This window comes from Lynx canadensis, chromosome A2 (genome assembly GCF_007474595.2).
Source record: "Lynx canadensis isolate LIC74 chromosome A2, mLynCan4.pri.v2, whole genome shotgun sequence".
Taxonomy (NCBI): domain Eukaryota; kingdom Metazoa; phylum Chordata; class Mammalia; order Carnivora; family Felidae; genus Lynx; species Lynx canadensis.
Genome location: NC_044304.2, coordinates 135,902,445 through 135,911,952, shown reverse-complemented (window position 1 = coordinate 135,911,952; position 9,508 = coordinate 135,902,445). Strand labels below are relative to the sequence as shown.

Genomic DNA, 9,508 nt, shown 5'->3' with positions numbered 1-9,508 from the left:
TCTTCTCCCTTCTCTGTGCTTGTGGTGGCCCTCCCTCTCCTGAACAATCTTGAGGTCAGCTTGATTCCAACCACTTGTCCATTCTTCCTGTGGTTTTTGATGTGGCCTCTTGTCTATGTTGAGCTGTGGAAAGTCTGTTCTGCCAGTTTCCAGGTCGTTCTCTGGGTTATTTACATTGATGTGGGTATTATCTAGGTGTATCTGTAGGACGAGGTGAGTTTGGGAACCTCCTCCTCCACCATCTTCCCCCTAGCAATCTAGATTTTTAAAACTTTGACACCAGATTAATATATTAAAAAGTCAAATTAGGGTTATGAAGACATTTTTAAAGTGACTCAAGCCCTGTACTTTGCAGGGAGAAGAGTGGGCGAGACTGCTCAGAATAATGTATAATGGACCAAATTCAAGTCCCTTGTTCTAAAACATTAATTAAAAAAAAACCACTTTGGATATCAACTAACTCTTACAGAATATTATCAACATTTAAGTGTAAATGAGTTAGAAACATGTGCACTCTGTTTTCCTTAAAATGCAATTTTTAAAAGGCTGGTAAAAGTACAGAAGAGAACAAAGGAGCAGCCGGTCTCCAAGTGCCACCTGTACCCACACAAGAGCTGGCCCTGATTCTGCTTCTCAGATGGGCCCAAGCTTCTTGGCTAATGTTCTAGTGGAAGGACTGTTCCTATATATTCATCTCCAGCAAAAAGGTAAAGTACTAATCAGCTTGATCAGTGGTTGTAATACATGCACTATAGTGGTCCTCACTTAGCCATGGTTTTGGTTTTGTTTTCTGAGGTTTCAGTTACCCAAAGTCAGCCTCAGTCTTCTGAGATTAGTAGCGGTAGCCTAACACTATGGCACAGTGCCTAAGTCATTTACCTCATTTCCTCTTATCACGTGGGCATTTTGTCACATCCCATCATGACAAGAAGGGTGAGTACAGCATAGCAATATATTTTGAGAGAGGGTGACCACATTCATATAACTTTTATTACAGTTTATTATAATTGTTCTATTTTACTATTGGTTGTTGTTCATCCCTTGCTGTGTCTAATTTATAAATTAAACTTTATCATAACTGTGGATGTAATGGAAGAAACATAGTATATATAGGTTCAGTACTAGCTTTGCCTTCAGGCATCCACTGGAGGCCTTAGAAGTGTCCCCATGGATGGGGGGGGGGGTACTATATTTACAGAAAACAACGTGAATGTCTTAAATGTGTCCTGTCTCACATTGGAACATAATGACCACAAACACAGTAAAAGAGCTGCCTCAGAAGTTATATGACCCACTTGACAATATGCTTGCTTGTCACCTAGTTATCTTGTGGGAACTTCCTTGCCAGTAATCTTTCCTCGTTGGCTCTGACTTTACGGTTGAGAGGTATCAGACAATTCAGTACTAGGACTTCAATTTTTTTTTTTTAATTTTTTTTTCAACGTTTATTTATTTTTGGGACAGAGAGAGACAGAGCACGAATGGGGGAGGGGCAGAGAGAGAGGGAGACACAGAATCGGACACAGGCTCCAGGCTCTGAGCCATCAGCCCAGAGCCCGATGCGGGGCTCGAACTCACGGACCGCGAGATCGTGACCTGGCTGAAGTCGGACGCTTAACTGACTGCGCCACCCAGGCGCCCCCAATTTTTTTGATCAATATTCATTTCTGAGAAGACTTGCTATTTCTGTGGCTCTGCTTGCTCATTCGCTTTTTTTAAGTAATCGAATATCCCCTTTGCAATAATCTATAAAATGCATAATGCCTCCTGGGCATATGTGATTTTTCTTTTAAGAGTAGCATAGTCGCACTTAGGTGTCTCTGCGCTGCTTCTGTTGTCTGGCTGAGCAAGAGATTGTCATGACTCCTACTGAGAGTTTCTGCTGGCGAGTGCCACACTTTTTCTTCTTCCATAATCAGAGAGCATCTGATTGTTTAAAACCAGAGGTAATACAAGTTAATGGGTCTGGAGAGCGCCATGGGATGTCTTGGAGGGCTCCTCTGAAGTGTTGGGTTTGCGTAAGGATTAAATATTGAGACATGGCTTGAATACTGATTTAGGAGATTTGGAAGAGAAATTGGAAAGAAAAAAAAAAAGTCAGTTTCCATCAGCCAGTATGTTCATTCATCCTGTATCAGGCATGAGAGAAGAGTGAAGGCTGTCAGCTCCATTAAATGGTCTCATTTGTTTGAGAGAAGTGGGTATAGTTGTGACAACTCAAATGAAGGTGATTTTGTTGAAATTGTTACACAGCTGTAGGCAAAGCAGACTTGCTGCCATTCAAAGCAAAGGACACTGGGCAAACCACTGCAGTGGAGGTGGGTTCAAATGCTCACAAAAGAGGAGATACTCCATTTTCTACCTCTAGCATCTATAAAATGGGACAGGTTGCATTTTGATCAAGAGTTTGAAAAATCTGCTTATTTCAAAATAGGGTGTTATTTTGGGCATCTGAGGAGAAAGGTTTAAACCTAAGATTTTGTAGCAAATTTTACATGTGTTGGCCAAGTAGGAAAGGACTCGTGCTAGGTATATCCTTAGCCATTCACATTCGTCACCATAAAATATAGCCTCACTAGCACAGATGGAAAGAATGGCTCAGCTTTTCACAAAACTTTTAGGAGATACTGTGTGTGTGTGTGTGTGTGTGTGTGTGTGTGTGTTTAATGTTTATTTATTTATTTTTGAGAGAGAGAGAGAGAGAGATGTGGGATGATGGGGGAAAGTGCATGAGCATGGGTGGGAGGGGTGAAGGCGGGGGGGGGGTGTGGAATGGGGAGCGGGGGAGGGGGGAAGAGAGAGAGAGGAAGACAGAGAATACCAAGCAGGCTTCACAGTGTCAGCGCAGAGCCCAATGTGGGGCTCAGACTCAGGAACCTGAAATCATGACCTGGGCCCAAATCAAGAGTTCGATGCTCAAGCAACTGAGCCACCCAGGTGCCCGGATACTGTGTGCTTTGTATGGAGTATTTTAGGATCTTAATATGTTCAGATGAGAAGCAATGGATACTATTGTATCATAAACACTTAAAAAAAAATAGATGACCACCATCTAAAGGATTGCCAGTTTTTTCACCACTCTGATTTTAAAAAAGGAAGAAATAGAACTGTTTCATAAAAAAGGGTGCAGTATTTATCTTAGCCATTTTAAATATTGATGACAATATGTTTTTCAAATACTCTAACCACCTCCAGATGAAGCACCCTGCAACATTGTGAATTTAGGGATGATACAAATTTGGTCACAGTGTGATCAGTGATTGGCCAGCCTCGCATTTCATTTAGCTAGCAAATTGTTACCCCCACAACCCATGCATCTGGAGTTTGATCTAGTGTATGCTGGATTTTTACTTTGTGGTGAAAACTGTTTCAAAACCAATCAGTAACTCTTAGGACCCTACATATTCCTCATGTTCCTTCAAGTATACTTGGAAAGGAAGAAAGTATTATAGGCAGTGTCAGATTTAGAGACATTATGATTCAGAAGGAAGAATGGTAATGAGAGTTCTGAGACTGAACTCAACTTTCTCTGATGACCTTGCTTCCTTTCATAGATGTGCAGAAGGGATGAAAAGGACTAGCAATATTGGGGGTGGGTATGAAAACCTTAATTTTTCTAATTAAAGATAAATTTCTTCTTGAAAATTTGTCTCTTCCACATTAACTCATCTTGTTGGAGATGATGGTCAGTTTTACATAATTCCCTCCCCTTCCTCCTTTGCTTCTAACCAGATGGTGTGTAGGTACCAGAATACTTGTGAAACCTTGTGACCTCAGAGGGATAGTTGTCTGATCCACATGCTGACCTGGGATGGTCCCTGATGGCTCTGGGTGCTTCATTCCCTGTGGTCATTATGATATTCTAAAGCAATGGGTTCCATCTGTATTTGGGTCAAGTCAACAGCTGTTACTATTGATGTTTGTTGTCCCTGTCATAGCCTCTGGAAGTGACATCTACATGCCTCATCCCCACCTGGAGAACCCACAAGTCCATGTACTCTCTCAACAGTTTTAGCCCCTGGTGGGAGTGGTGATGGGGGTGGAGGGGAGGGTTCTGAACCTTTCCTTGGCTTGCATAAATCCTAGAGAACCAGGAGCAAATGCTCCCTTGAGATTCCCTACTGACATAAACACAGATAATTGCTGTCTCACCCCATGTCAATCAATGCAGATCACTTTGGTGCCAGTTGGGAAGAGAAGTGTAAGCCCTCTTTGCTCTCAGATCTCTCTACCTTTCCTTTCCTCCAACTTCCACCCCAGCTCCCAGTCAGGATTTCCACCTTGGAAGAGGGGAAGGGCGAAAACACTATCAGAGGCACCACACTCACCTCATTTGTGTCTCCTTTCCTCATTCTCTCGTGCAACTAGACATTGTCTCTAAAAAGATCATAATGTACATCCTTTCTCCCCTATAGCTTATAGTAAATCTCTATGCTTTATGATTCTAGACCTTTGAGGGGAAGCTTTAGGAATTTAGAAAATCCTTTTCTTTCTCCAGTGCAAGGCTATTGTTACAGGAAGCCTATGCTTCCATGATTTTTGTACCTAACTTTTAACAGTTTATTTTGAGACCTAAAGATGAATACTTTCTTCTTTGCTCTTGGCTGGTTCTGCTTATGCTCTGAAGTAATCGTGGCTTTATTCTTGTTGGGTAAAGGGTTAGACAATAACAATTATCAGAAGTAAAGATTATGTCAGATAATATTTCAAAATATCCTATTATGAAATTATTAACAACTTGCAATTATTCCCAAGTATAATTATATTCTTCTTCAGGGACAAGCATGATAGACAAGTTATAAGAAGTGAAGTAGGGGTGCCTGGGTGGCTCAGTCAGTTAAGCATCTGACTTTGACTCAGGTCATGATCTCATGGTTCGTGAATTCGATTCCTGCATCGGACTCTGCTGTCAGCACAGAGCCCACTTCGGATCATCTGTCCTCCACTTTCTCTGCCTCTCCCTTGCACATGTTGTTTCTCTCAAAAATAAATAATGAAAACATTTTTAAAAAGAAAGTAGTATTCAGTGATAGAGTGAAATCATGCTATGAAACAAGTTTGAACAACATAGACTTTCTGCATTTTAATTCATATGGGCCTCGGTGAAGAGAGGGACTAGGAAATAGGTTGGATTAATGTATAGCAGGCATCACATAACAAGTTATGATGTTAAATTTATATGTTGGCCAGGTTAGTTTACTAACATTACCCCTACTCACTCAAGACCTTCTCTGGGATGCAAACATCTGGATTTGGTGACAGACAGCTGAGAGCAGTAAGATTGAGTTATTCACTAGGAATAACTCTGATTAATCTGCTTTAAGTAAGGACTAACTTCCAGGCAACCATCTATGCCATTACTAGAACCTGGAAGTTCCCATTTATATTCAATGTCAAGGGTGAAAAGCGAAATTTACTTTGAAACAGCAAAATGTATTTTAGTCTCTCCCTTACTTTCAAAAGGTAAGCACTTCTAAGTAGCAACTTCACTTGTTTTCAAAAGATTAAGAATATACGTATCTTGTCTATGTCCTCTGATTTCTTCACAGCGGAAGATTGTACCTTTATAATAAGATAGAGAGTCTTTAAGAGGAGTGGCCATGCAATACACATATTGTGTATCCCTGAGAATGCCGAACAAATATTGGGTATGTTCTAAATAAATTGGTATATTATACTCAATTAATTGATTGATGTTCCATAACTTCATGGTAGATACAGAGAAATTGTTTAAATCATTTTGCATGATATATAGAATTTAGGATTTCCCTTGAACTTTGCAAATGAATGGGCATTACATTTAGAGAGAAAAGGAGGTTATAGTCAGTGGTAAGGCTACTGAGAGTGAATACAATGCATTAGGAGAGCATGAACACATCCATAATAGAAGGAGAAGCCAAATGTTGGAATGCTCAAAAGCAAGCAACAGAAGTAGTGATGTGACATGCTGGAAGCAGGTTAGGTCTATATTTTCCATTTTCCACCTACGTGGAAGATAAATTGGGACCTAACAGTACAAAAGAAACAAGATGCTTTCTGGCTTTAGGTACCAGCTCCCTTTAGATTAGAATTACTGAATTCTAATTTTTTTTTTCTGCTGGTATTTTCTCCAATTCCCTGTGATGGACTCTAACAATGGCTGCATGTATTCTGCATTGTTGCCATGACATCGCCTGTCATTTCTGGTGTAGATAAAGTGGCTTAGTACCGAAGTCATAGTCATGTCTCCTGATTTTGTTATGCCTCTGATATCCATTACACTTAACTCCTCCCATTTCCTTTGCTACTCCCATCATATATTACACTCTGTTATTTGCTCCATGAAGCAGCAAGCTATTTCTTATCAGGGCTTTGCCAAAAATTATTATCACAGCCTATTACCCCCTTGGTTCCGACCATAAGTTATAGAGGGAGAGGAGGAAGCTAAGAAACAATCTGGATTTATATACACATAAACTGTTGTATTAGTTATCTATTGCTACATAATAAAGTATCCCAAAACTTAACAGCTTAAAACAGTATGCATTTATTATTTCATGGTTTCTGTCAGTTAAAAATTGAGGCTTAGCTGGGTCCTTTGGCCCAGAGTTCCTCATCAAGGTGCAATAAAGGTGTCAGCAAGGGCTGTGGTCTCATCTCAAGACTCAACTGGGGGAGGATCCATTTCCAGGTTCACTCACGTAGCTATTGGCAGGACTCCAATCTCTTGCCGAGACACTAGTTCCTTGTCACATTTGCCTGTCATAGGGCAGTTCACAGCATGACAGCTGGCTTCTCTCAGAGCACCTGAGGGAGAGAGTGAGTGAGAGCCAGCAAGATGAGTCAAAGTTTTTTTGTAAATAAATCTCTGAAGTGCCATCTCATTGTTTTACCATTTTAGTAATATTCTATTTGTTAGAAGCAAGTCAGCTGGTCTAGCCCACATTCAAGGGGAGAGAATTACACAAGAGCATGAATACCACAGAGGAAAGATCACTGGGGCCATGTTAGAAGCTGCCTACCACAACTGTGGAGAATTTCCCTACTTTTCTGGTGACCATACCCTTTTAAAATCTTGAGTTCCTTATGCAACTACCAGGCAAACTCAGACAAATATGAATTTGGATAGGCTCTCACTCTCAGACTCCTGTTTTACAGTCTCTTCAGCAAAGGAATCTGGCAGCAATATACAAGATGGATTAAGGGAGGCTTAATGTGGGCTGGGGAAGTAAACCAAGAGACTATCATAATAGTACCGATGAAAAGTAGTAAAAAGTCCAAACCAGGATGGTGGTAGGGAGCATAAAGGGAGATGCAAAAGAGACAAAAAAAAAAAAAAAAAAAAAAAATGAAGAATCAAAAATACTTGCTTCCAAACTGAATACAGAAAATGGAAAGAAAGGAACAATGATGACTTGGATTCTCAGGTGGCTCCAGGCTTCTGCTGGCATTTATGAAAAATGGGAAAATTTGGAAAGAAGTGCAGGTTTGGGGGAAAATGGTCAAATTTGATAGGCTAAATTTGAGGGGTTTTTGTTTTTGTTTTGACTCGACTAAGTGGCTTTATTGGGGAAAGCCAGGATTACAACGGACTTAAGAGTTGACATTGAGGCCCTTCTTCTTGCAAAAGTGGGCACAACACTGACAAAGCAGCAGTTGTACTGCATCTGCCATTTGGCTCCGCCTGTCTGTCTTCTTTTTCTCCTGTTTCACCACCTTGGGAGTCTGCCCTCTTACTTTCCCAGGAGGGGCCAGTGAACCATGGACTTTACCTCCAAGCATACGCCTAGCTACTTCCAGGGTGCTCAGAGCCTCCTCTCCACACTGACTTAGGGTAGCCTCATCCTCTAGCACTGTGCCTGCTGGGAGTACAACTTGATCTTCTGGAGCGATGCCTTCCAGCAAGGCTACATGAGCCTAGATCTCGGCGACCATGTCCTGGCTGGTCACTTGAAGGGTGTGTAGCTCCTGGGCATGGACAGAGAGCTGCATGTCCGTGACCAAACTGCCACCACCACAGCTGCTACTACGAAGATGGAGTCAAGAAAGAGGTTTGATTTATGAAGAACAGATATAACTTGCCTAGTTTTAGGTCCGTTGGTCTCAGGTACACAAAGACTTAGAAGAGTCCCATGACTTTATAGACGCATAACATCTAGACAGCAGGGGAGAGTGACTGAAGCCAGGGACAGAGGTCAGGACAGAAGTTGTAGATTTATTTGCCATCAATATGGAAACTTTGACAGAAGATAGAGTCAGAGGAAGGCTCCAAGTAGGAAGGTAGAAGACAGAAGGGCCTTCCAATAATACTCTACATTTGAAATCTTCCCTGGGAGCTAGGTAGCCTCTGCACTATGGTGGGGTGGAGCTGTGTGCCAGAATGCTTCTCTGTCCAGTCATACGCTTGCCTAACGAGTGGATTCTGCCTTGACATCAATACCACCAGCGCTGTGATCCCCACACCTGCCACAGGGGAAACAAAAGAAGATGAAGAGGAGTAAACATGCTTTATCTGAAAGAAAAACTATAGTCTGTTCTCCGTAGAAAGCTTGTAGTCTTTGCAACAAAAGGAAATAAGAGAATAACCCTTAAAATTGAAAACACAAACAAACCCAAACAACAAAATGAAGCCAATCAAGCAAATAAACAGTCAAGAAACTCCAAAAGTTGTTGTTGTTGTTGTTGTTGTTTTCAAAACTCCTTGAAATTATCAAACAAAAACGGTTATTTAAAGAAGTCTGGGGAGGACACCTGGGTACTAAGTGTTGCTTAACTCCTCCCCTTTTGTCCTTTCTCCTCCCCATTTACCCTCCTATCATTATTTTCTCTCCTGTCTCCTCATTCTCCCTATTTTGTCCTCTCTCCCCTGCAGAATACTCCCACCCTCCAGTCTCTAATTCTAATTTTTTTTTAAGTTAAAAAACATGGAAGTTTATTGTAGGACACTTGGACAGTATGGGTAAATGGAATGGAAATGCTGGCAGTCATTTTGAGAATCATCTATGATGTGAATTCTAAAATTGCTACAAGCAGGATTTTATTCACCATGATGCTTTCTTTTGTTTCCTCTTTTCATTTTCTTTATTTGCAGTTTCAGTTTCAAGAATGGATTTCTCCATGTCTCAGGGATTTTAAATCTTGAAGAGATGATCTTACCTCATGGCAGCCAGTCCAGTGTTTTTGCCACCTGACCAAACCACTTCCAGAAGGACCTTGATAACCAGCTTGATGGTCAGATTGTCCGTTTCAATGACTTTGTCAGTATAGAGTTTCTCCAGAAGTTCACACAATGACTTGGCACCCTGGCCTGTAACATCATTGGCCTTCCAGGTATGATATGTTCCTGTGGGGCCAGGCTCCCAAGGGGCAGGAGTGTGAGGGTGAGGATAGGTTGGGTTATGGAGGGAGGGTGGGGTGAAAGAGGCAGCCTCAGAAGCAGGAGCTTAAGCTCAGACTCCATGAGCCTAGGAGGCCCATAGTGAGAGGACTCCTGACTCCTGGCAGCAGGCGTGGAGAAAATTTATTGGTT

General features: G+C 41.5%; 1 pseudogene; it reads right to left on the bottom strand.

Moving 5' to 3' along the window:
* Positions 1 to 7,509: 7,509 nt before the first annotated feature.
* On the bottom strand, positions 7,510 to 7,971 carry LOC115500741 (annotated as a pseudogene).
* Between the last annotated feature and the right edge of the window lie 1,537 nt (positions 7,972 to 9,508).